Genomic DNA, 23,857 nt, shown 5'->3' with positions numbered 1-23,857 from the left:
CCTAATCTATTACGTTTATTGCCTTGTAGTGCTGCCAGACGTAAGTGAAAAAGTACAGTATGCAGGGTTGCAAAAGTGGAAATATGCGTTAATTTAAAACAAATTTAATTTAATAACTACGCTATTTAGACTTTATATAATGTTTTGAATATAATATATGACCTTTCAGTAGTTATCGATATATGTAAAACAATTATGTTGTGTATATGTGTTATTTTCAAACTAATTTTTATATTTAAAATATCTATCAAATGCATACCTGCCTTATGCTTTAGTGGTTCCTCTTCATTCATTAATTTACAGTTACTTTTTCGTTTGCGCGTTCATTGCGTGTTAATTTAACAATTTCTATCGTTTTGCTGTGCAAATAATTAAACAAATTATATAAAATGGCTTTTTATGATGAAATAGTGTTTGTTTAACAAAAGGTGTGTCGTGTTCGGCTACGTAAGCGGTTCGATAAGCAGTCATGTCTGCTTCCGGTGGTGTTATGTGAACGCGTCGCGTCCGGTGTGTATTGCTCGTTGGCTGAGTGTTTGAAATTGTGTTATTAAGCAAATATTGAGCTTAAATTGCATTGCATATCATCAATTGTATACAATTTTACAAGTTTATATTGAAAAGTCTTTTTCCGGAACAGTAAATTGCTTCAAACTCATTTGGGTGCCGTTCAATAGACGCTCGTTTTCATTCAACAGCTTTGTTGTTGTAGTTGAAAGTTTGAAAAGCAGTGTATTAGTGAATTAAAAATTTGATTTTCGTGTAATAATTTCTAATTGGTATATAACAATTTGAAATGCCTTGTAGTGGAATAGAATAAGTTGAATACTTCAGCGTATTTAATTTGAATATATTTTTAGAAAAAGAAAGCAAATATTTAACATTAGGATTTTCAAAAGTGAAATTTCATATTGTTATAGTATATACAAACGTGTGCAATGAAAATCATTAGTTACATACATACATATGTATGTGTATATTGTAAATATATATCTCTTCTATCAGCAGCAACCAAGGTTCCAAGGAGTTGGCAAGTGAGTTTATAAATACATAATTTTATGATGTATGTAATATAAGTGATGTGTTACTCTTATCTACCTGGTATTAGTATTTTCATTTTAATGTAAATAATTTGTCTTTTTAAGAAATTTTCTTGAATTTTCGAACGTTCACACATACAACGTTATAAATAATACAATTACAATTGTGGTTACGTACGAATAATTACTTTGTAATTCCGCCACGCATCCCATTTAATTCTTTATTGATTTGATTTCTTTGGCATAGAAATTGCCTTTTCTTTTATTTAGGGGTTTTGTAAGCTTTGTTTGTATGTATGATACATTGAAATTAATATGTATGTATGTGTATGAGTTTCGCTCGTCAAAAACTGTAGCATATTTGATTGAATGCTGTCAGCCACTTCAATGTGCACTTTTCCATTACGTTGCGTTTTCTAGTTAATTGGAGTTTAAAAAAATTTGTTGGACTTGTGTGTTGATACAAAGAATATACTAGAAATAAGAATTTGTAACTTTTTGGTGGTCGTAGTCACAAAGTAAAGTCAAATCTAAATACAGAATAAAAATATATGTGCATATGTTTATATGTATGAATCTATGTACATACCAGTATGTGCGTTGGTATCCGCATAATTGTGATTTTTCGCAGTAGAATGCATATGGATTTTAAGTGTTTGCAAATTTGAAGTGAATGCATTCGATTATTGCAATCTTCATATGAAAAAAGAGAGAAAAAACGACAAATGTCAAGTGTCAAAGTTCATTGCACAGTCATCAAATGTATGTTCATACATATTATCCCAGGTTTACCACATATTTTTTGTATTTAAGAATACATAGTACATATTCCAAGCTCATTCATAATTAAGAATTATATAATAGAAAAATATTTTATTATTGGGGGGTAAGGTTTGTTTCGTCGAAAAAAGACTTTTTTTCGTGAATTTTTTTAGAAAAAATTGTTACTGTAAGTTTTTTTACTTATTATTATATGAAAGTACAACATTTGAAGAATACTTAAAAAAAGTTTTATCGAAAAAATCAAAATGCTTTCTTTAGTTTATTAGTTTATCTTTCAATTGACGTCGAGTTTTTTTAATCTTTAAATTTTTCAATTTTTGGTACCATTTTCAAGCCAAAATGACGATTTGTTATTTTAAAATTGTTAGTAATTAAAATTTTTGAAAAACGTCGTTGACGACGTCAATCGAGAGCTATATATATATAGAATATTTGTTCAACATTTCAAAACGATCGATGTAGTAGTTTTTTCTGTTGGCTGGTCACCGACTTTAAAAATGACATATTTGTGAAAATCGATTCAAAGTTTTGTACACTCAGCGCAGGTAGCTGGAGGTACCGTTATTCAACCTGCTGTAACTTCGTTAGTTTTTCTCCGAATGACCTAAAATTTTAACACAATATTCTTGAGATGTTGATGGTTCAGGAAAAAAATAAAAAAAAAGTTGTCAAACCTTACCCCCCCCTTAAACCCTTTCTTTTAACTCATTTTACCGAAATTGTCTTAATATGAAAAGATGGCGAGTAAACATCAAGAAAAATAGTATAACCTATAGTACCTATAAAAGTAGTATTTTAAAGAAAAATCACAACTTTGATTTGGGCCATAAGAATCGGTTACACACTTACATAAGATCGGTTGATGTATTAGCAATGCTCCTTCTCAATACCCATGGCTCCAATTTCCAGATTATCGATAATGATCTGATGTTACCAAATAAATCAAGAAGCCACCAATTAAATATCCACAAAAATCGCTTGCTCTCTGAGTATGCTTCGACGAAAATAATGACAGTGATCAAACTGAGCAACAAACTCTTTTAATGAAACTGTTTGTGAAAGATTTTGAATTATCTTGTCGAAAAAATTGAAATTTTCCACTGTGCAACCAACATAAACGTAAAACGGTCCCTCCGCCAATATTAAATTTACTGCCGATGTTCCAACATTTTATGACGGTTGATAACACAATGTTCGTAAGAAATATTAAAAAAAAAGAAGAAAGTTATAGAAAAATGCCAACAAATTTGCCTGCCCAGAGAGCAGTTATTTGTTGTTGGCTTTATTTCTTTATTTTCACTGTTTCACAGGCAGCCCAACTACGAGATACTCTTCCTTCCGCATTTCAGAGACAGAGACAGATAGTATACCAATACATAGTAATTAAGGGCGAGCCTGTTGAATACCCAAAGAAGATAGTTATCGGAGGAGAGTGTGAGGGGGCGCATATTTATGTATCGAACTGAGACAAAGTAACAAAATGATGAGAGGCTAATAAATTGCGAAGCCATGGATGGACGCAGGCAATTGTTTGTATATGCGCTTGTGGCTGAGCCGCTCTCTTTTTACATGTGTATGTTGTGTTCATATTTTTGGCCACACCCTCTAATTAGTGAACGCGTAGGTTAAAATGGGTGCTATCACTTTACCAACTCACACATACACACATACGTGTTCAGCGCACATGCGCTCCTTGGCGTTTCTCATTTTTGTGCACTCTTTTGCGCATACGCTCTTCCGACAACACAACACTTTCCTGCCCACTTTCTCTAGCGGTTAAGAAATGCTGCGGCGCTCTGTCGATTCGTATGAATGTTTATATATACTCTGCTCGCCAATGAATTTGTTTACCATTGGTCCACTTGTCAGTTTTTTCCACAGCTTTATTCTTGCCAAATTTGCTTTGTTTATTTTTTTCCTTCGCAGTTTTTGCCTGCCTTGTCCACTGTGTTTTCTGGCTCACCTGTCAGTCGTGCTAATAATCTATGTTTAGTCAGCTCGTCTGTGTGTGTTGGTGTGTCGTTGCAGCGCTTCAAAGGGGAGCTCAAGGGAGCTTTGTCAAGCCACCACAGTCACCGACTCGAGTTGAGTCTCTTTTTGTCCATTCGCAGTTTTCTTTGATTGCATTGCATTTGGCGTGTGGATGTTGTGTGTTTGCATTTGTTTGTTCTGTTTGGTCCTCTGCTCGCTCATTTCGTTGTTGCAGTGCATTTCTGAGCAGTAAAGTGTAGATTTAGTTGATGTACTTTTGTTTGGTAGGTACTTTGTCACGGCTGCGTTCTGCAGGGCTACTGGGCGGCTGCAATGTCTGGAGATGCTTGAGTTGTTAGGGGCTTTTTGTGTTTTTTTTTGCCACCCATCCTACTCAAATGTATGTTGGCAAACAAGTTATGCTCCGCTTTTCACGTGGTTTTGGAGGTATTATTTATAAATATACATGTGTATATATGTATGTATTTGAGGTTACTTGTACTTGTGGAAGGTCACCAAAACAAAATAGAGGTCCATAAACTATTAGTACTGACTGATCCTTCATCCTGTTATCAAGAGGTATGAAACCCATTGAAGTATTTTCTTATTCACATTATTCCAATTAAGCTGTTTTGCAATGGGACCTAAGAGAATATTCTTCTTCAAAGTCCCTTTAATTATTGTAAAAAGAATGTCTGGGGCTTCCTCCAATAAAGGATATACATATGTACATACAAGTTAGTCTCCGGGTTGTTAGATCTTTGTATTAAAAATTCTCCTTGTAACTGTGTTTTGCTTTAAACAACTGTCTAACTGACTTAGATTGTCCGGCAGTTTACTTGCGTTCTTCTAATCACTTACCCATCTTGGTAACTTTTGGTTAGTTCGAGATGAAATGAAAAGTGTTTCCCAGTTCCATTTTATTTAGGAAACTTCTATGATTGTTCAATCCTTAGCATTTCTCGGTGTTTGATGTTCTTTCAAATTCCAGTGTTGTTTTTCCCATCGTTTAGTTGATAGAATCTGGTCTTGGACCTAGAATGTACTTCTCATCGATTTTTCAGAGATTTTGTAATTTTTATATCTGCGAAACCACACTAACTTGCTGTTACAAAAAAAGAAATATCTTTACTTCTCCCAGCGGGATGTTTTTAAGACCTTAATGAAATAATTGTATGCTCTTCAGAGTAAAAAGTTTGTGTTTCGAGATAAGAAAAGAGACACGTTGTTAACTTCGATCAAATTATGCTTAGCTCCAGGCTCAACGAGCAAAATAAGAGCAAGAAAAGTTCCCGGATTACTCAAACTGTCCCTAGTTTTCGACTCTTGTCTGCTTTTTTATCGGTCTCGGAATTTCGCTGACATGATACTGGTAACCTGAGTCACGGAGTTCAAATTATGCTTAGTTTCAGGCTCAACAAGAAAAATTAGATCAAAAAAAGTTCCCGGAACTCACTAGAAGCTGACTATAGTCATTATTTATGTCTGTGTCGGGATTACGCTGACATAATACCGAATTTATACACAAAAAAAATTGCTAGGAACAAAGTTAATTGATCAATTATTGGTTTGGTCGTCTCAATAACGGTAATAATTGGCATTAACATTAGAAGTCATTATAGGGTACTGAACAATATAAGTATGTACAAGGATTAGCCTCCTCAGTTTCATAGTTTTTTATATGCCGCTCATGATGATATAGCTCATAATTACCTTAATAATAACGAGATAAAATGGCACTCGTCCAATATCTAGAATTTAGAAGCTAATATAATATAACGATGAATATTCGTATATCTACACAAACATTCAAAGGTAATAATGATGTTCTTAGTGATATGGTGGTTATGTGGCGAGTAATCATTATGGCTGCTCTGTGACAGTTAGGCCGAGAGATAAACATACAAAGTGACACTTTCCGTGTACGCATCAAATGAAAACCTCCTAACACCCCTAAAATACTATTTGAGAGCGCTAACAGAAAGAGAGAGCGCATAGGGGTGTATGAGTTTACACTTTGAAATGGATTACACTTTGATGATGTGAGAGCTCACCCCATTGAAATATATGTATATACATACATGTACTATATCTTTTATATATGATATGATTGTGTCTCTCTCCTCGCGAAATGTTCTTGTTTTTTATTATTGTTGCAAGCAATGTAACTGTAGTCGCCGAAGTACGGGTGCGCGAGTGTGCATTACGACATAGAGAAATTCCGAGAAACGCGTTTAAGTGAGCGCTTTGCCGACGGTGTATTGTAACGGTAAAGCTAAGAATATTCAGTGTGTAATCCTTCGCGTGATCTTACTGGCGTGTGTGTGGGCGATTTTGTAGAGTTTGTGCGCGTGTTGTTGCTGCCGCTAGGCATCCAGCTATAGACCACTAACGCCGCCATTGCTGTTTTTGGTTGCTCGTATTGCCATCGTCGCTGTCTACAGTCAGCTGTCAGCTCATCAATAATTTCTAAGCGTCAAGTCAGCAAGGCAGTTCATACAAATCGACAAACAGATATATATTCAATATATATATATAATCAAGATGTATGTTGGGGCGCTAACATAACTGTGCTTCTCTGTATTGGTGTGCTTTTATCAACAGCGTACTGTTTGGAGCCTCTTCAAGGCTTTTTCTAAGCCACTTCGTCGTCCTTTGATATTTTTCATTCATTCGCTTATGTTGGTGTATCTAAGTGTTGGGAATGGTGTTAGCTATCAACACCCTGTCGGCGCTCATCTGACTTTACTGGCTGACTCCCTCCCCCCTCACCCACACGTACACATGTATGGCGAGCTAATACATTTAATGTACGCTAATGTGTGCCGTTATGCAAATATGTGTTGGTGTTGTTTGTGGTAACTTGGTCACAGTTTTGCATTAATTTACTTTCCGTCATAAATCAAACATTTGCATTTTAAAACTGACGTCGCCATTGACTGTCGTTGTGTTCGGTTAACGCGCGCTTTTCGACGGATTTCGTTGAATAATTATGCAAGTTATGCAAAATCGGTGGATAAGTGGAAAACTAAAAAATATTTAAAACTAAATAAACAAAAAAAAAATCAATGACGGTAATGGATTAATTTAAAAATGAAAAACTAAACACAAAAGCACAAAAAATATTTGCTAATAATTGCAATACATAAAACATTGTGCGAAGTGAAATTAATTTGTTGTTGTTTTGTGTGAAAAAATATTGAAAAATAATACTACCAGCATACAAATAATAAACACGAACTACTGTTAGCTGTTTCCGCACAATACTGGATCTACGTCTTGCTGCCTTCACCTAAGCATCTAGGATAACAACTACACTCTAATCAGGTATGTGATTTTCAATTTTATTATTTATATGATTTTTAATATGCTATAACCAATAATATTGTATATTTGGGGCCGCACTCTGACATATACTACATAATTAAGATAATCCATATTTGAACGTCTTTTTCACCTAAACTTTGGACTGTTCGCACCTAAAAGTCCAGAAATGGTCTTTGATTGTGAAAATCTATATTTTTTAATATAATCAATTGAAATATTATAAAATACAAAAATATCGACATCAATTGCTTTTCGTTTAAAAAAGGTTCAGAATCTCCAACTTGTTTAAACTGAGAAATTACTTTTCGAAATATAATTGAAATCGGTGGAAAACTTGTATTATTCTATATTTTCGAAACATTGCAGTGTAAATTCGCAAATAATACAATTCCATATTCATTTTTAGCAAACTCAAATGTTAACAACATAAATAACAAAGTAAATATCTCAACGGAATCTCACGCTGAAAAGTTATTTGAATACCGTAGTGTTATTATCCACGTGAAATTAGCCTTGGTCTCTAGATTTATTCAGCGAATTTCTTTATATGACCTCAATCGACGCAATTAGTGTATTTCAGACAGCGGTTATTAGCATTTTAGGAATATAGAAATGTCACGGCGAACTCAATGTTGCGATTGAGTTGGTTTTCACACAAGTTTGGTCAATAATTCATTCAAAATCAGTTTATGTTAGGTTAGTAGGCAGATCTCTTCATATGTAGGATGATCTCAATTTGGAAGTTTTGAGCACTGTCCTTTCTGATACCAAACAACTCCTAATGCATCAGTAAGCCTCAATCAGTTTGAAACACAAAAAAAAACATATATGATATACATATGCTCACAAAAAGTAGACTTAGTTGATCGTCTTCACACCATTATTTTTAGAAAAAAATAATATGAAACCGAGTAAACTGACTTTAATGAATCCTGAATTTGAGCGTAATCTTAGCTTAAATTTGAAAGTGTTGTTACTCATCTTATTGTGCATGCATTTTCCCAAAATAAACTTTATAGTAGAAATCTTTTGCTTAATCGTTTCTGAATTATTAGTCAACTTGCTGGTCATAAAACCACACATGGTACAAATATTTCACTAATTTAGTTTCGGAGTTCGGTTAGTTATATTTTAGTTAGAACGTTAGACGTATACAGTGCAACGTTAGAATTATACGAGGAATATTACTGGAATTTTCGTTTTTTGAAAAAAATATTTATTCATTCGTCTATATTAATGTAGTCGCCTTCAAAATAGTCCCCATTCGATTTTATGCACGTCTGCGAGATCTTCTTCCATTATTGAACAACTTCTCAAACTCGATTTTTTTGATAGTCTTTGGCTCTTTCAGCGACTTCTCGTATGCTTCTAAAACGACGGCCCTTAAAGGTTCTCTTTATTTTTGGAAATAAGAAAAAGTCACACGGAGTCATGTCTGACGAATATAGAGGCTTTCAACAGAAGAATATCGCCAAGCTCACAAAAACACGTCTAAACTTACATTAAAAATGTAGACAATTCAAATTTTTCAAATTCCCGTAATTTATTGAACACACCTCGTATACCAGTTCACTAATGCGAAATTGATGACATCAGAAGTTTGGGTTCTTACTTCACAAACGACAGAAGATTAGAAGAGAACATACGATTTTCGAACGGTCAGTGAGATCACACTGTTAGATATTCTATCACGACAAATCCATGCGTCCAGAAATGAACCCCTAATAAAAGATCTGTTATAAAAACAAGTTCATTATTTCCTTAATTGTATTATTTTTGATCCAAAGAAGCTGCAATCCAATTATATTGAAGTAAATAAACATGTTTATTCAACGTTTCTAAAGTGCAATGAATGCACAACAAATATGAAAATATCAAACAATTTGGGGTCTGTGTTTAAGAGATACACCTTCTCGGCTAAGGACTTAAAAAAAATATTAACAAGGATATAAATACAAATACAAATTTCGCTTGACACAAATGAAAAAAATCAAAAGTGCAAAACAAACAATTTTTTTCGAAACTCTTTGCGCTCGATCTCACTGTTTTGAGCTTACTGAACTTTCAGTAACCACTTCCGCCAGCAGCACCCACTCAATCCCTTCTTTAGCTCATTGCCCGCACAAAAGCAGTGATTTTCAAGCGTTTTCCTATACATTCACGAATTTTGTCGGAAAATGCAAATAAATCATTGCGCGTGTTTACCACCAGCTTTTCGAGCATTATTGCCTCCACTAACAAGTGACATTTCGAGTTTGTTAGTTTTGCTAGTTAGTTTGACAGTTCTTCGTGCAGTTGCGCTTGTTTGACGGGTTGTTTGTGTGCCCACCCACCGCTTGACAAGCTGTCAAAGTTCAGCAGTTGCCGTTGCACGTTGAAAAGCGCACAAGCTGGTAGACACCACTGAATTTCTAAGAGCAAATGTCAAATCAGCTGGCTGCAGTTAGGCGACAACGGTACTCGCATTGTGTTGTAAACGCTACTCCTGGCAGCTTACACATGTCCTTGCACAGTGGGATCAAGCAAACGAATGCAGTTTTTCCATCCTTTACAGCTCAGCTCGTCTTCTATTTGCACAGCTTCAAGTGCGTGTTTGCTCGTTCGTTCGCCAGGCATTGTTGCTTTCGATTTCGGTTGAATTTTTAATTGGGAACTGCTGCTGCTGCCACGATTCAATTCCGCTTTGAGTTGTGATCCGCGCAGCTTTATTTACACACCGTCGGCTGATGATGATGACGTTGATGGCTGTTGGCAGCCACAAATCCCCAGAGGCCAAAAACTGTCTCGCAGTTTACACACATTTTTTGTTTTTGTATTTTGTATTTTTTATTTTTCTATTTTGGTATTTCGTCAGCGTTTTTCCAACGTGTTGTTGGCGTTGCTGTCTTGTTGGCTTCATGCTGTAATGCGCTTTTGTATTCTGTCTGCCAACTCCTGGGCGCTTTCGTGTGATCCATTTTGGCTTGTCGATTTTCATCGCCGGCTTTCAATGCTGACACGGGTGCTATTTGCACACACACACACAAAGACTATCACATGCAGATTTCTATAGTTGTATTAAATTTATTTTACATACATATGTGTGTGTGTATTTGTGGCGGTGTTAGTTCGGCACTCCGCTGTGCTCATTCGCGGCTGAAAGCCCGCAGGACCAAATAAATGTATGTGTGTGTTGTTTCGTCATCAATATGACGCTGCAAATTCGGTGTGACATTTTAATTGTTTATTTACTTAGATTTACCACCATTTCGCATTGTTGTTGTTGTTGTTGACACAGCACAGCTTCTCAACTTCAACATTTTTTATTTGTTCACGCAAGTGATTTTCGGTTGTCTTTTGTTTACATTTATTTCAAATCATCTTATTTGCTTTGCGGGGGATTTAAATTTAAATATGTATGTTTATGCGCCTGATAGTATGTTTGTCGTGTGTGTTTTCGCATTTAACCTGAATTTGCAATGGACTTAAAGTGATTTCATGTTTCTTGAATGCTTTAAAATTTAAGTTTTTGTGGGTGTTGCAGAAGATTTAAAGTTTTGTGGTTCGAAATCAGTTTGCATAAAGAAATCCACCTCCATGATATCGTACAGCACTTAGGCATAATGGTAATAGGTAGGTTTGTGGAGCTAGATAGCATATATTATTCGTAAGATTCTAATATAAGACATAATTTATAGCATAGTTCTTATTCTCTCGGAGTGAAATGTAAAAGAGTTATTTCAGTTCACCTCTAGAAAGAACTAGAGAAATGCTAGAGATCCGGAATTGACAGCGGTTGTTCTCTGGACGTCACTATTTCAAAAACTGAACTATGGTTTTCAATAAACCTTTTCAGAGCACTTTTGATCATATTATGTATGTATATCTATTCAGGGTTATTTGGTTTACCTACGTTGGTATTGTTTAGCTCCCAGGCGGAAACATTCGTAACCTTTGCCTGCTCATTGATATAAAAAGCGTAACCAGAAAACCGGCAGATCGTCTAATTTTGAGAATTTCATTTGGAATCTTTGATCCTTCGGACAATAAGAAGAAAATTTGTAATTAGAACAGAAGACTCAAAGTTAAGATAATCCAACAGATTAGATCCAAAAATTGTCAGACACGAGTAGTAGATTCTCTAAATATTTCAAGACTAATATATAGATCTAGAGGCACAATCGAGATCTCGTGTTACTGCCTATCTGCCAAGCTTGCTGACTGCTGACTTTGAATATTAAATGGGAAATATTAACCTACCTTTTCTAGGTTAGGAAATAGAGAGTCGATTCTACGCAAACGAAACGGACTCAGATTTATATCCAACGAAGGACAGATATTTTCAAAAATATTTGGGGAATGTTTCCTGGAGCAAATATAACAATAATAATTGATTAAAACTATATTGGGATCTGTCACAGAAGATTTTGCGAAAGATTTCTATACCTTTTATAGGAAAGTGTGCTGCCCACATAGTTATTATTTTTGTTATATAAGACAAGATATAGCTTCTTCCAAAAATCTATCCCTGGTTGAATTCGTCCGATAACATAAAAGCTCACACCAAAAATGTGATATGAAGTTCTTCCAGTCATTTATCAGTTTCCAAGATAGATCTGATCTTAGTCGTGTTAAAACTTCTCCTTTCAACTAACTCCTCTCTTCATTGTGATGACTTTCTTTATTTTACGATGATATCAACAACCGTTATTACAAAGTTGGCAATAAGATTGAACTCTAATGTACATAAATTAATTTCCATCCACCGAACAACTCTTCGAAGACTAAGCCCAGAAATTATTCAAGTTCTCATGTACCCATAAACATAGAAATACATTTACAATATGAGAGTACACATATGAGTGCACTCCCATTAAATGTTCATTTATTCATAAATTAACTCGCAACAGCGTCAATTGACTAGACGTCGGTCCATCAAAGTATACAAATTCAACAATTCCGCCATTTATGCTAATCAAAGTGAGACTGTAGCCTTTTGCCGCCTTTTTTATATGACTAACGGTGAATAAAAAAAACAGTTACGTGCTGCAACAAAAATAACACCAACACCCTTCACTCGATAAGCATCAGAGACGCTAGTTGCACAAGGCGGCGAACGTGAATTACATTGAAGACAAATTGTTGCAAAATAAAAAAACAACAACAACCTTTATTAATTTTTGTTACGCTTCCACATAATGCAATCCCTGAGTATCGATGTAATGGTGTCGGCAGTGACTTAAGCTTAGCGATGTGCATATTATGGCCGCGGAAAGGGTGTAGGGATGCGCAGATGCAGTTAGCGCGCTAGTAAAGACAAAGAGGGAGATTGAAAAAAGTCTCTATTAGAGAATGGCAACCATTTTGCCAGTCACTTACGTAATTACGGCGAGTCGAAATATTTTACACAATCTCTAGATTTCGACTGACCCACGAGCCGTCGCCTGCATGTAGGCAATACAGCTGACATTGCCATGGCAGCCGCAGCCACTAACAGCTGGGTGTCTCATTGGTGCGGCAGAGACAAGGGAAGGGGTTGTTACATTTTTTTTTTCACAAACACCCCAGTGATATGCCCGCATCAGGGCGGACCCCTGGACGGAGTTGTTACTGTTGCAGGGTCAAATACATACATACTATATATAGGGTGCATGCATGCAAATACACATGGGTTTGTGTATGTTCTTATGTCAAATTTTCCTCATATTCCTGTACTCATATATAGTAAATGTGTTTTTGATCAAATATATAATTATATATTTTTTTTTTTCATTTGATATCCTGAGAGCGCACTTTGTTGCGTATTATTGTTGTTTTTGTTATAGCACCGATTATGCCATATTTGCTGCGCGTTTATTTTTCAAGTGCGCAGGCTGGCGACTGCCGCGTAGAAGCGTAGAAAAAGTAATAAAATAACGCACAATAACTAATTACATGCGTCTATTATGGAATAGCAATGGCTGGCGGTTCTAACCTTTTTTCAAATACAGTGAAGCATCGATATCAAGAACTTATAGTATAGACTATAAGCCTAATTTTGTATTAATTTGGTCTATTTAGGGTTTACGTTGCAGTAAGTTACGGGGTTAGACCTAGATGATCCATTATAAGTACGCTGAAAAGACTAAGTGAAGTAGCAGCGTTGTCCAAATTCCCTCTACTGTAGTAAAAAACGATAAGAAACTCTTAAAAATAGTGTTGACAACATTTCATAAGGGTAACGAAGTCCTTCAGATAGTTAGATCAAGTTGGTCCATTATAACTGCGCTGAAAAGCATAAGTCGAGTAGAATTGTTAAATAAATTCTCTCAAAAGTAGGGTAAAACGATGAACAACTCTAGAAATACGTTGCTGACAACTTTTGATGAGGGTAAACAACGGCTTCCGATAGTTAGGCCTAATTGGTCCTTTATAACTGCGCTGAAAATACTAAATGTAGTAGGACCGTTAGAGAAATTATCTCGACTGTATGGTAAAACGATACGAAACTCTAACAATACGATGCAGACAAGGTTTGTTGAGAGGCGCTAACGTCTCCCGATAGTAAGACCTAGTTGGTCCATTATAAATGCGCTGAGAAGACTAAGTGATGTAGGCAAACTCTAGAAATATGATGCTTACAACTATTGATGAGAGGTGCTAACGTCTTCTGATATTAGGTCTGTTACAATAAAAGGTGTCCAAAGTTGAATTAATGTTCTATTCGAGATTAGTTTTAATGTTTGACAATATCATAGTATTGTATTCATTTATAGCATACGTTCTCACTCTAGATAAATCTTCAGCCTTTAATATTTACAAAAACGCTTACATCCTGTTTCTTAAGCTAGATGAGAATGGTTAAGGTTGGTCATTCTTGAAATCTTCACAGTATCGAAGGTCCAACCACGATAAGTTTCTGGTGTTGTGGTTCCCTAATGCTTCCTGAATATTCGAATAGCCTTAATATGGTTCTTTATGAGATCAGATTTCAGTTCGACTTCACTTCCGTTGGTTGGATCACTGTGTAATGCATTTTTCATCAATTAAATCGAAGATAAAGCGGTAGTTATGATTTACAAAGCCTTCTTCATACTTATTTCTTTGGTCTATAGTGGAGCCTTCAACAGGATTGGAGAGTGAAGGCAACGAATTAGTTGTTTTGAGAACTTAGAACACTTAAGAAGACATATTTCATCTAGTTTCTACGTCATATATAGATCTAAAATTTTATCGCATTACACAGTAAAATGATTTCACAAATCTAAAATCCCAAATGAGCACTCGAATGCCAACTAGTATTTGCGCAGTTGACGTGCTATGCACATTGACTTGCCTTTTAAATTACAGAGTAGCGAGCGCAACTCAAATGAAAACCCGCAATTAGGTTGCCACCGTATGTGCTCTTTTCAACAAACAACACCAACAACAATAGTGAATATTGCAAATACTTTACAACAGAAGGGGTGTAAGAGGCCAGCCACGGCTTTTATGATTTCACAAAAAAAAAATAGTTTTTTGAGTGTTAACAATTTTTAATTGTATGTATGTATGTATGTAAGCGATTTTCGAGCTACATAACTTTTGTTGATTGCTGGTAATTGCAGTTGCACAGTTTGTTTGCTCCTTTTACTAGCGTCTGGGCTTTCCTTCATTCACCGATGTATGCGAGTACGTGTGAGTATCCCGTGATATTTCGCTTACAAAGCACAGTTGTTATTGTTGCTATCCTGTCGCGATAAACGCCGAGTGTCGAGTGGGCATTGCAGCTGCCATTTTTGCGGGCCAACAGCATTCTACATACTACATTCGCAGCTCGCACGCTCTCCAAAACAATCGAAAATCTTGAACCACATTTTTTAACATCCACCGACTTGCTGCGCTTGAAATTTACAACGCCGCAGCGATTCACATCCTTGCAGTCGAACTCGTGTACTCACATGCATACAAATTTATGAAGTTGTTCAAATACATATATCAACAGCTAAGCGGGCAATTGTGCCATGAAATCAAAAATAGTCGAGACTCTACCTTCAGTCAAAAGAATTTACAAAGAGTCGACCACTGACGGCGTGGCTCATAATTCTCATACTAATATTTACATACATTCAATTGTGAGCATATGTATGTACTCGTACAAATATACATCGCATTTATTCTTTTTTACATCCATCAAGTGTTTGTTTTGTGTTGTTTGTTTAAAAATAAAAAATCGATTTGTGTAAATATTTGCGTTCGACATAAAAATGCCAGTCTTTTTTATTGCCATCAAAAGGCTTTTGTTGTAAGCAGTCAAGTCTTAAAATGTATGTACTTCTTTCTTATTAATTATTGAGCAGTTATGAGAATATGTATTTTCATTATGTTCAATTATGTTACGAGTTTAATTTAAAACACAGAAGCTGACTTAATAACTTACGTCTTCTTTAGAGTTTGCATCACGAGGAGTTATAGAATTTGCGTTCGAGTCGAGTTTGTTTTGTCTATAGCCGAGTTCCAAACCACTTATCAGAAGGCACCTCACATAATTCTTCCAAATTAACTGAGAGATATAAGACTATTTACCGCATAGCCGATAGCTAGGGCATTATAAAAGATTTTGCAATAAGAGCGCTACAAAGTAAATAAAACAAATGAAATTCTTTATTCCTGTGAAAGTACATTCGATGCCATTACATATGGAACTCGATTTTTTTTTACATGGCCACCACGGGCACGATTGCAGAAGTCCAGCCTCTGAACCAATTTTCGACGGTTTTCAAGCACAAATCGGCCGATATTACTGCAATTTCACGTTCGGTATTCGTACGAAATGCATCAATTGTCACTGGCTTGTTAACATGGACCATAGACATGACGTAGCCAAACATAGTCTATCGGCGTCAAATCGCACGACCGAGGCGGCCAATTGACTGGGGCATTTCTTGAGATAACACGTTCACTAAACTTGGTTTTCAATAAATCGATTGTGACATTCGCTGTGTGGCTTGTGGCGCCGTCCTGTTGGAACCACATATTGTCCAAGTCCATATTATCTAATTCGGACCAAAAATATTCGGTTATCATTGAGCGGTAGCGATTCCCATTTACAGTAACGTACCAGACTTGACCATCACGGAAGAAGTACGGCCCAATGACGCCGACGGCTCATAAACCGCACTATACGTTAACTTTTTGGAGTACGTGTGGATGGCAGCCTAACCAATAACGCATATTTTGCTTATTGGCGAAGCCATTAATTTCGGTAGTAAATTTCATTAATTTTGACTCGTTGTTGGATCGTACATCTTTTCATCTTAAAATGGCAAATCTTACCGAAGAGAAATGTCAAACTGCTATCGGTCAACTTATGTAGCGTCCCATTTGAAAACCCCTTTATACATATATTTCATAAGAGTGGGATTTGAGTATACCTGAAACAGATCCAATTATTTTTGAGCTTGATAGCGTAAATATTGCGTATAACAAGCAGGGAGGGATAGGCGTAACCGAAGATTTTACACTCTCGCAAGTTATTTATGTGGGAAGCGGTGACAGGACAACACGTAGTGGACACACCTATTAATACGTACGCACACTCACCTCACTTACAAAAGGGCAACACTGACCTATGACAATAGGCAGCACTGATAGGGCACGACCAACTTAACAAACAGGACAAGAACACAGTCGTTAAACAGTCATCGTACATATAGGACGGTCAGACGGACGGACTTCACATATTCAGTTTATACATGAACATTTAACATTTAACATTTATGTACTTTAAATAAAGTGTGTGTTAATTATCAAGTTGAACCAAGTACGTTTATTTGAAGGGCTATCCTACATATATGGTGTCAGAGTGGGATGGTAGCCCCGCGGGAAAAAAAAAAAACTCTTAAATTGACAATTTTTTTTATATTTCAAATGTGAAGTGCGCGTAAAGTTATTGGATAATAAAAACGTTTCCGTCAATGTGTAAATTTTAACTTTATATCAAAAATATAAAACGTGCGAAAAGAACTGTACTTTTGCAAATATAAAAGCAAAAGTAACTGTGTTAAGAAACATACAGACGTATAACGGACGCCTATTAGAAAAGCCTGGAATGTAGCGGTGAATGCAGTGATTAGAAGCAGAGAAGCGGATGAGCAGCGTAAATTTTTTTTGTACGAGACCATCAAGTCAGCAACAAGTAAGATCCAGAAAGCAGCAATAAAGTAAAGCAGCATAGCAGCAAAGGGTAAGAATATAAAGAAACAGAGTATTAAGGCGAGCGTCAGGAACGCAGACGTATGCGGCGTCCGTAGCGGTAAAAGCAGAGAGGGCAGCAACAAGGCATTCGTAGCGGTGTAAAGCAGAGAAGGCAGCAACAAGGCGATCGTAGCGGTGTAAAGCAGAGAAGCAGCAACAAGGCGTTCGTAGCAGAGAAGGCAGCAGCAAAGCGTTGGTAGCGGTATAGTAGCAGAGAAGTGAAGAACTACAGTAGCGGTAACCAAAAGAGGACAACTGTAAAACAATTCACAAGTACAGTTGAGGCGAATAAAGTAAGGCTATATGGCTATTGTATATTCATTTTTCTAATATTATAATTCAATTCAATTTAATAAATTTTGTAATTCAATTTTTCATTTTCATTTTACAAACATTATTCCAATATTATTATTCAAAATAATTTTAATAAACTTTGTAACCATATTTTGTAACATTTTGTAAAAATTTTCAAGAATTTGCGGAATTTTATATTTCTAATACGTATATAAAATTTAAAATTTATAATATTTCACTTCTTCCTTAATTTGTATTGATATTGATTTTGTAATTGAATTTGTAAAAGCATTGTAAGACAATGGACCGCGAACAGATTTTAGCATTGACTGTGGACGGACTTAGGGAAAACTTGGAAAGGTTGGGATTAGTAGCTAGTGGACGGAAAACCGTACTGCAGGACAGATTGCTGGAACACTTCGGCCTGAATGCAAGCGAGGATGAGGCCGATGACGCCGGTAGTAGACGTAGCGTGAATACACCGATTGTAGAGCGATCGATGTTTACACTTCGTGATGTGGAAGATTCCATGACTCCATTTAGCGGTTCAGGACAGCCTAATTTTGAACAATGGCTGCAAGACTTCGAAGATAATGCGGAAGCAGTACAGTGGAGTGAGCTACAGAAATATATCTACGCCAAGCAATTACTGAAGGGAGCTGCAAAGATGTTCGTACGTGGTCAAGCTGGTATTTGTAGTTGGAGTTCGTTGAAATCAGCATTGAAGAGCGAGTTTGGTACCACCGTATCAGCTATTGATGTACATCGTACACTGAGGAACCGACGTAAACGACAGAACGAAGATATGCGTGAATACCTATATTGTCTGATGGAAATCGGGAAACCTATAAACTTAGATGACCACAGCCTTATAGAGTACTTCGTCGATGGTATTCCGGATTCCAAAGTAAATAAATCCAATTTATACCAAGCAAGGTCTATCGGTGATCTCAAGGAGCAGATCAAAATTTACGAACGAATCAACGCTGGAAAGCCTCCATTCCAAATTGCAAATCCGTTCAAATCATCGTCGTCATACAGAGTAACATCGAATTTCAATCCCGGAGATAGGAAGTGTTTTAGATGCGGGGAAAGTTCACACATGGCTAGAGATTGTCCACAGGGCAGATTCACCTGCTACAGTTGCGGAAGAGAAGGACATAAAGCATCCGAATGTAAAACTTTCGTCAAAGTCAACAAGCCAGAAAGGGGTGCGAAAGGGGGTATGAATACAATGAGGAAGATAAGCAGGAACAGCAATTTATTATTCAAAGATATGATTTTTACGGCACCTAATAGGATGCCCCAAACGATGTCTGCGTTAATTGATACTGGTTCCGATTTGTGTCTAATTCGGAATGATGCTTTGATGATGCTACGGTTTGATGTTGAATTAAGTAACGAAAAGAAGTATCTAGTTGGCATTGGCAACAGCGAATTGGTAACCATGGGCAGTTTTACGATGTCAATGATTATAGACAATATACCTTTGGATGTTAAGTTTCATGTCGCAAATGAACGTGATTTAAGTTATTATGTCGTGATAGGGAATGATATCCTGAAGCAAGTAGATTTGATAGTGACTGAGGAAGACGTTACATTTTGCAAGAAAGGGTCGAAGCAGATAAAGGGAGTGCAGCAGAAGACCGGCAGAAGTGTTTGTACCGAAGAAGTTTCATCTGAGGCGTGTGGAGAAGAAGTTGGTGCCAAGGGGCACGTGGACGTGGTTAAAGAACTGCGTGGACACAGTAAGTTGTCGAAGGGCGTTTTGAAGGAACACGTGATGTGCGATAGAAGGCACGACATACCCGAGAATGGTGATACTGGAGAGTACGTGAGAGCAGTCAACGAACTGCGTGGACACAGCAATGGTGCCATCAAGAGGTACGGAGGAGAATCTGAGTCAGAGAAGCACGTGGAAGAAGATAGTGGACTTCGCAAACATGGACGAGGGTCGAGTGGAACAATGGAAAAGTACAGTGTAAGCGTAAGGGAGCGCTTAGTTGCAGAGTCAACAACTAATAAGCGAGCCCAAGGAGCTGATAGTATGAAGCGTGGCGAGGCATCAACGTCATTATACGGAAGTGCCGATGTATGCGCTGTGAAGGGGAACAGTATGGCACAAGATGAGAATCGGATTGATGAATTGATTGGCGAGTTTGGAGACATTTTTTTGGCGTCTGATATGAGTGTGGCATCACATATCGATCTGCAGCATCTCAGTCACACACATGCGGTGATGATAGATAAGTTGATAACCGAGTATCGACCAGCGAAGAACGTGAAGTCGCCTGTCGAGATGAAAATTGTAATGAAAGACGAAGAGCCGGTATACGAGAGGCCGAGGCGAGTATCCTACGTAGATAGGATTTGGGTCGATGAACAAGTTGGACGATGGTTGGAAGAAGGGGTCATTAAACCCAGTACATCGGAATATGCATCACCAATTGTTCTGGTACCTAAAAAGAACGGTGAAAAGAGGATATGTTGCGATTATAGGAGGTTGAATGCGAAAATACTAAGGGACAATTTCCCGATGCCATTGATGGATGAAGTAGTCGAGTGTTTGCAAGGTGCCCAGATATATACGACACTTGATTTGGTAAATGGATTTTTTCACGTGCCCGTAAGCGCCGAATCCACAAAATATACGTCATTTGTTACGGGTACCGGACAGTATGAGTTTTTGTATGTACCATTTGGAATTTGTAATTCACCAGCAGTGTTTGCGAGATTCATTCTAGCCGTATTCAGAGATTTGATAAAAGATGGGATTGTGATTGCGTACATGGATGACCTTATAATACCTTCCAAAGACGAATTCGAGGGCATCAAGAACTTGGAAGTTGTGCTGAAGACAGCTGCAGCTAGTGGATTGCGAATCAATTGGAGCAAGTGTCAGTTTCTGGTGAGGAAAGTTGAGTTCCTGGGTTATGTCATCAAGAATAGTTGCATAAAACCATCCGAGGCGAAGACGAACGCCATCAAACAGTTCCCGCTGCCACGTGATAAAAAAGCTATGCAACGATTCCTTGGACTAACCTCGTACTTTAGGCGATTCATCGAAAGTTACGCAACAATTGCGAGACCATTGTCAGAAATGTTGAAACAAGATGTACGATATGAACTAGGTGATGAGCAACTAACAGCATTCCAGCAACTAAAAGCGGCACTAATAAATGCGCCAGTTTTAACGTTATACGATCCGCAAGCAGTAACCGAGGTGCATACAGACGCATCGAAATTCGGATATGGGGCAGTACTATTGCAGAGGAATAGAGATGATCAGAACTTTCATCCAGTCCAGTATATGAGTCGGAAGACGAAACCGTGTGAGGAGTTTTACCATTCGTACGAACTCGAAGTCTTAGCCATCATCGAAGCACTCAAGAAATGGCGTGTATATCTGATAGGTATTAAATTCCGAATAGTAACCGATTGTAATGCGTTCGCCATGACGATGAAGAAACGAGACGTGCCCTTAAGAGTTTCGCGCTGGGCGATGTATTTACAAGATTTTGATTACGAAATACAGCATCGGAGTGGCACTAAAATGAGGCATGTAGACGCGTTGAGCAGAGTTTCCTGTCTACTCATGGAAGATTCATTGCGACACCGGTTAAAGCAAGCTCAAGAAGAGGACAATTGGGTTAGAGCTGTGCGGAAGGTTTTAGAAAAGGACGAATACGAGGATTACTATATGAAATACGGCATATTACACAAGGACCCCATCAAAGAGTTGATAGTAGTACCTTCACTCATGGAGGAGGAAGTGATAAGGATTGCACATAAACAAGGTCATTTCTCCAGTAAGAAAACACAAGATATAGTGGAGAAAACGTATTATATTCCACAGTTGAAAGCGAAAGCATCTCGCGTAGTAGAAAGCTGTATCGAATGTTTGGTAAACGAAAATAAAATAGGGAAAAAGGAAGGCTGGCTTAATCCAATTAACAAGGAGGACTGTCCTTTAGGTACATACCACGTCGACCACGTTGGACCTATGGAAATGTCGAAGAAATCGTATAATTATTTACTTGTGGTTGTCGACGCATTTTCCAAATTTGTTTGGCTTTATCCAACAAAAAACACGGGAGCAAAGGCAGTAGTTGACAGACTTAGGAAGCAGTCGTCGGTATTTGGAAATCCAAAGCGCATAATCAGCGACAGAGGCTCCGCATTTACGTCAACTCTTTTCAAAGAGTACTGTGTGAAAGAAGGTATTCAGCATCTAACAATTGCCACGGGTGTTCCAAGGGGGAACGGACAGGTTGAGCGAATACACAAAATCGTGATACCTATGATATCGAAATTATGCCACGAAAGTCCTGGTGAGTGGTACAAACATGTAGAACGCGTACAACAGACTATAAACAACACTCCACCGCGTAGTACAAAAATATCGCCGTTCAAGATATTAACTGGATTAGAAATGCGAGTGGCTGAAATGCCGAATCTGGAAGAGCTTTTAGAAAACTTCGCAACAGAGCAAATCGACTCAGAGCGTGAGAAAAGCCGTCTTCAAGCGAAAGAGAACATAGTTCGTTTACAAGAAGAAAATCGCAAGACCCACAATGTTCGTCGTAAAGCTGAAGTTGAGTACAAAATTAACGAACTGGTAGCAATCAAACGTACACAGTATGGATCTGGGCTGAAGCTGAAGCCAAAATATCTTGGACCGTACAAGATCATTAAGCAGCTGAAACATGGCAGATACGAAGTTGCGAAAGTTGGAGATCACGAAGGACCCGGACGCACTACTACCGTCGCGGAATTCATGAAAAAATTTGATCCTTCATTCGGGTCGAATGAAAGTGCAGGATGGCCGATTGTGGGAAGCGGTGACAGGACAACACGTAGTGGACACACCTATTAATACGTACGCACACTCACCTCACTTACAAAAGGGCAACACTGACCTATGACAATAGGCAGCACTGTTAGGGCACGACCAACTTAACAAACAGGACAAGAACACAGTCGTTAAACAGTCATCGTACATATAGGACGGTCAGACGGACGGACTTCACATATTCAGTTTATACATGAACATTTAACATTTAACATTTATGTACTTTAAATAAAGTGTGTGTTAATTATCAAGTTGAACCAAGTGCGTTTATTTGAAGGGCTATCCTACATTTATTTAATGTTATTAAGATAATACTAATACATAAGTCGTATATTCATATTAAAAGTTCACTAGAATAACGGAAACCATTATAAATCGTATACGGAAGCCGGCATTATTCATAGATCGATTTCAACCATTTTTGCCACCAAGCTACATTGCATTCAATATTTTCTATTCACTTAATTTCCCTAACATATCTTACATGTTAACCGATGTTTACGGTATAAAGTCCACAGGAAGTTTCAAAATCCGTATAATCAGGTATATGGGGACTGGAACAAATATTGACCTGATTTTGCCCATTTTAGGCACAAAGGCACACTGTTATAAGAAACCGATCTCCCTTGAATATCTATAGATCATCTGAGAGATTTCCCAATATTTTCGAAAAAAAATTTACCATAAGCACTGAGGTCTTTTTGTTCGATATCTGGTTCAAATATCCAACACACTGATATTTTGATTTCTTCGATGTAAGAATAAGAATTAATTTCCTAGACACAGAACGGGATATAGTCTACCAAATTGTAGTAAATATGTTTAAAAACCTAATGCGTAAACACTTTTTGAAGAATTCATGATCTTTGGTCGAATCTTTTTTGGAGAATTGCTTGATAGATGATGTAGATGACGATGATAGATATCTCGGCTCATACTAGAATCTAAAAATAAAGTGTTGATTATTCCAGAATAAAAACAAAAAATCTCTAGATTTAGTTATCACAGCTACTACGGTATCAATAGTAAAATTGCTTTTGGAAAACCAGAATCTTACGATAGAACTCAAATACAGTTCAAACGTTTTCTGTCAGCAAGCTAGAAGTGGTTTGTGGTACTCTATGTAAAATATATTCACAATCATCAAAAAACGGCCTGGGTGAGAGTATTGAGCATTGAGAAGATTCCTTTGAGATTTATTCGACAAATAGTGCCTCCATGACGATTCCCGCAATGGAAACTCTACTTATTAAGTAATCAAAGAACAATTATTGCAATCATGTACCTTTCAGAGAGTGTCATTACCTTTAGCGAGCTGCATGCAACCAAGAATACAATCAAGATTCAATATGCACAATGTCTGTCTTATCATAGACACAGTCAACAGGAGCAAACA

General features: G+C 37.2%; 1 protein-coding gene across 1 annotated transcript in view; it reads left to right on the top strand.

The window, feature by feature from the left end:
• Positions 1-5,234: 5,234 nt before the first annotated feature.
• Positions 5,235-23,857, top strand: part of LOC105215289 (fez family zinc finger protein erm) — a 66,976-nt gene continuing 48,353 nt past the window's right edge. Inside the window, exon 1 of the mRNA XM_029042267.2 lies at positions 5,235-7,121. The gene's annotated coding sequence lies outside the window, so the exon portion shown is untranslated. The remainder of the gene's footprint in view (positions 7,122-23,857) is intronic.

Source organism: Zeugodacus cucurbitae, chromosome 3, assembly GCF_028554725.1.
Source record: "Zeugodacus cucurbitae isolate PBARC_wt_2022May chromosome 3, idZeuCucr1.2, whole genome shotgun sequence".
Taxonomy (NCBI): Eukaryota; Metazoa; Arthropoda; class Insecta; order Diptera; family Tephritidae; genus Zeugodacus; species Zeugodacus cucurbitae.
Note: the sequence above shows the minus strand (reverse complement) of the source record. Positions and strands in the feature narration are given on the sequence as shown.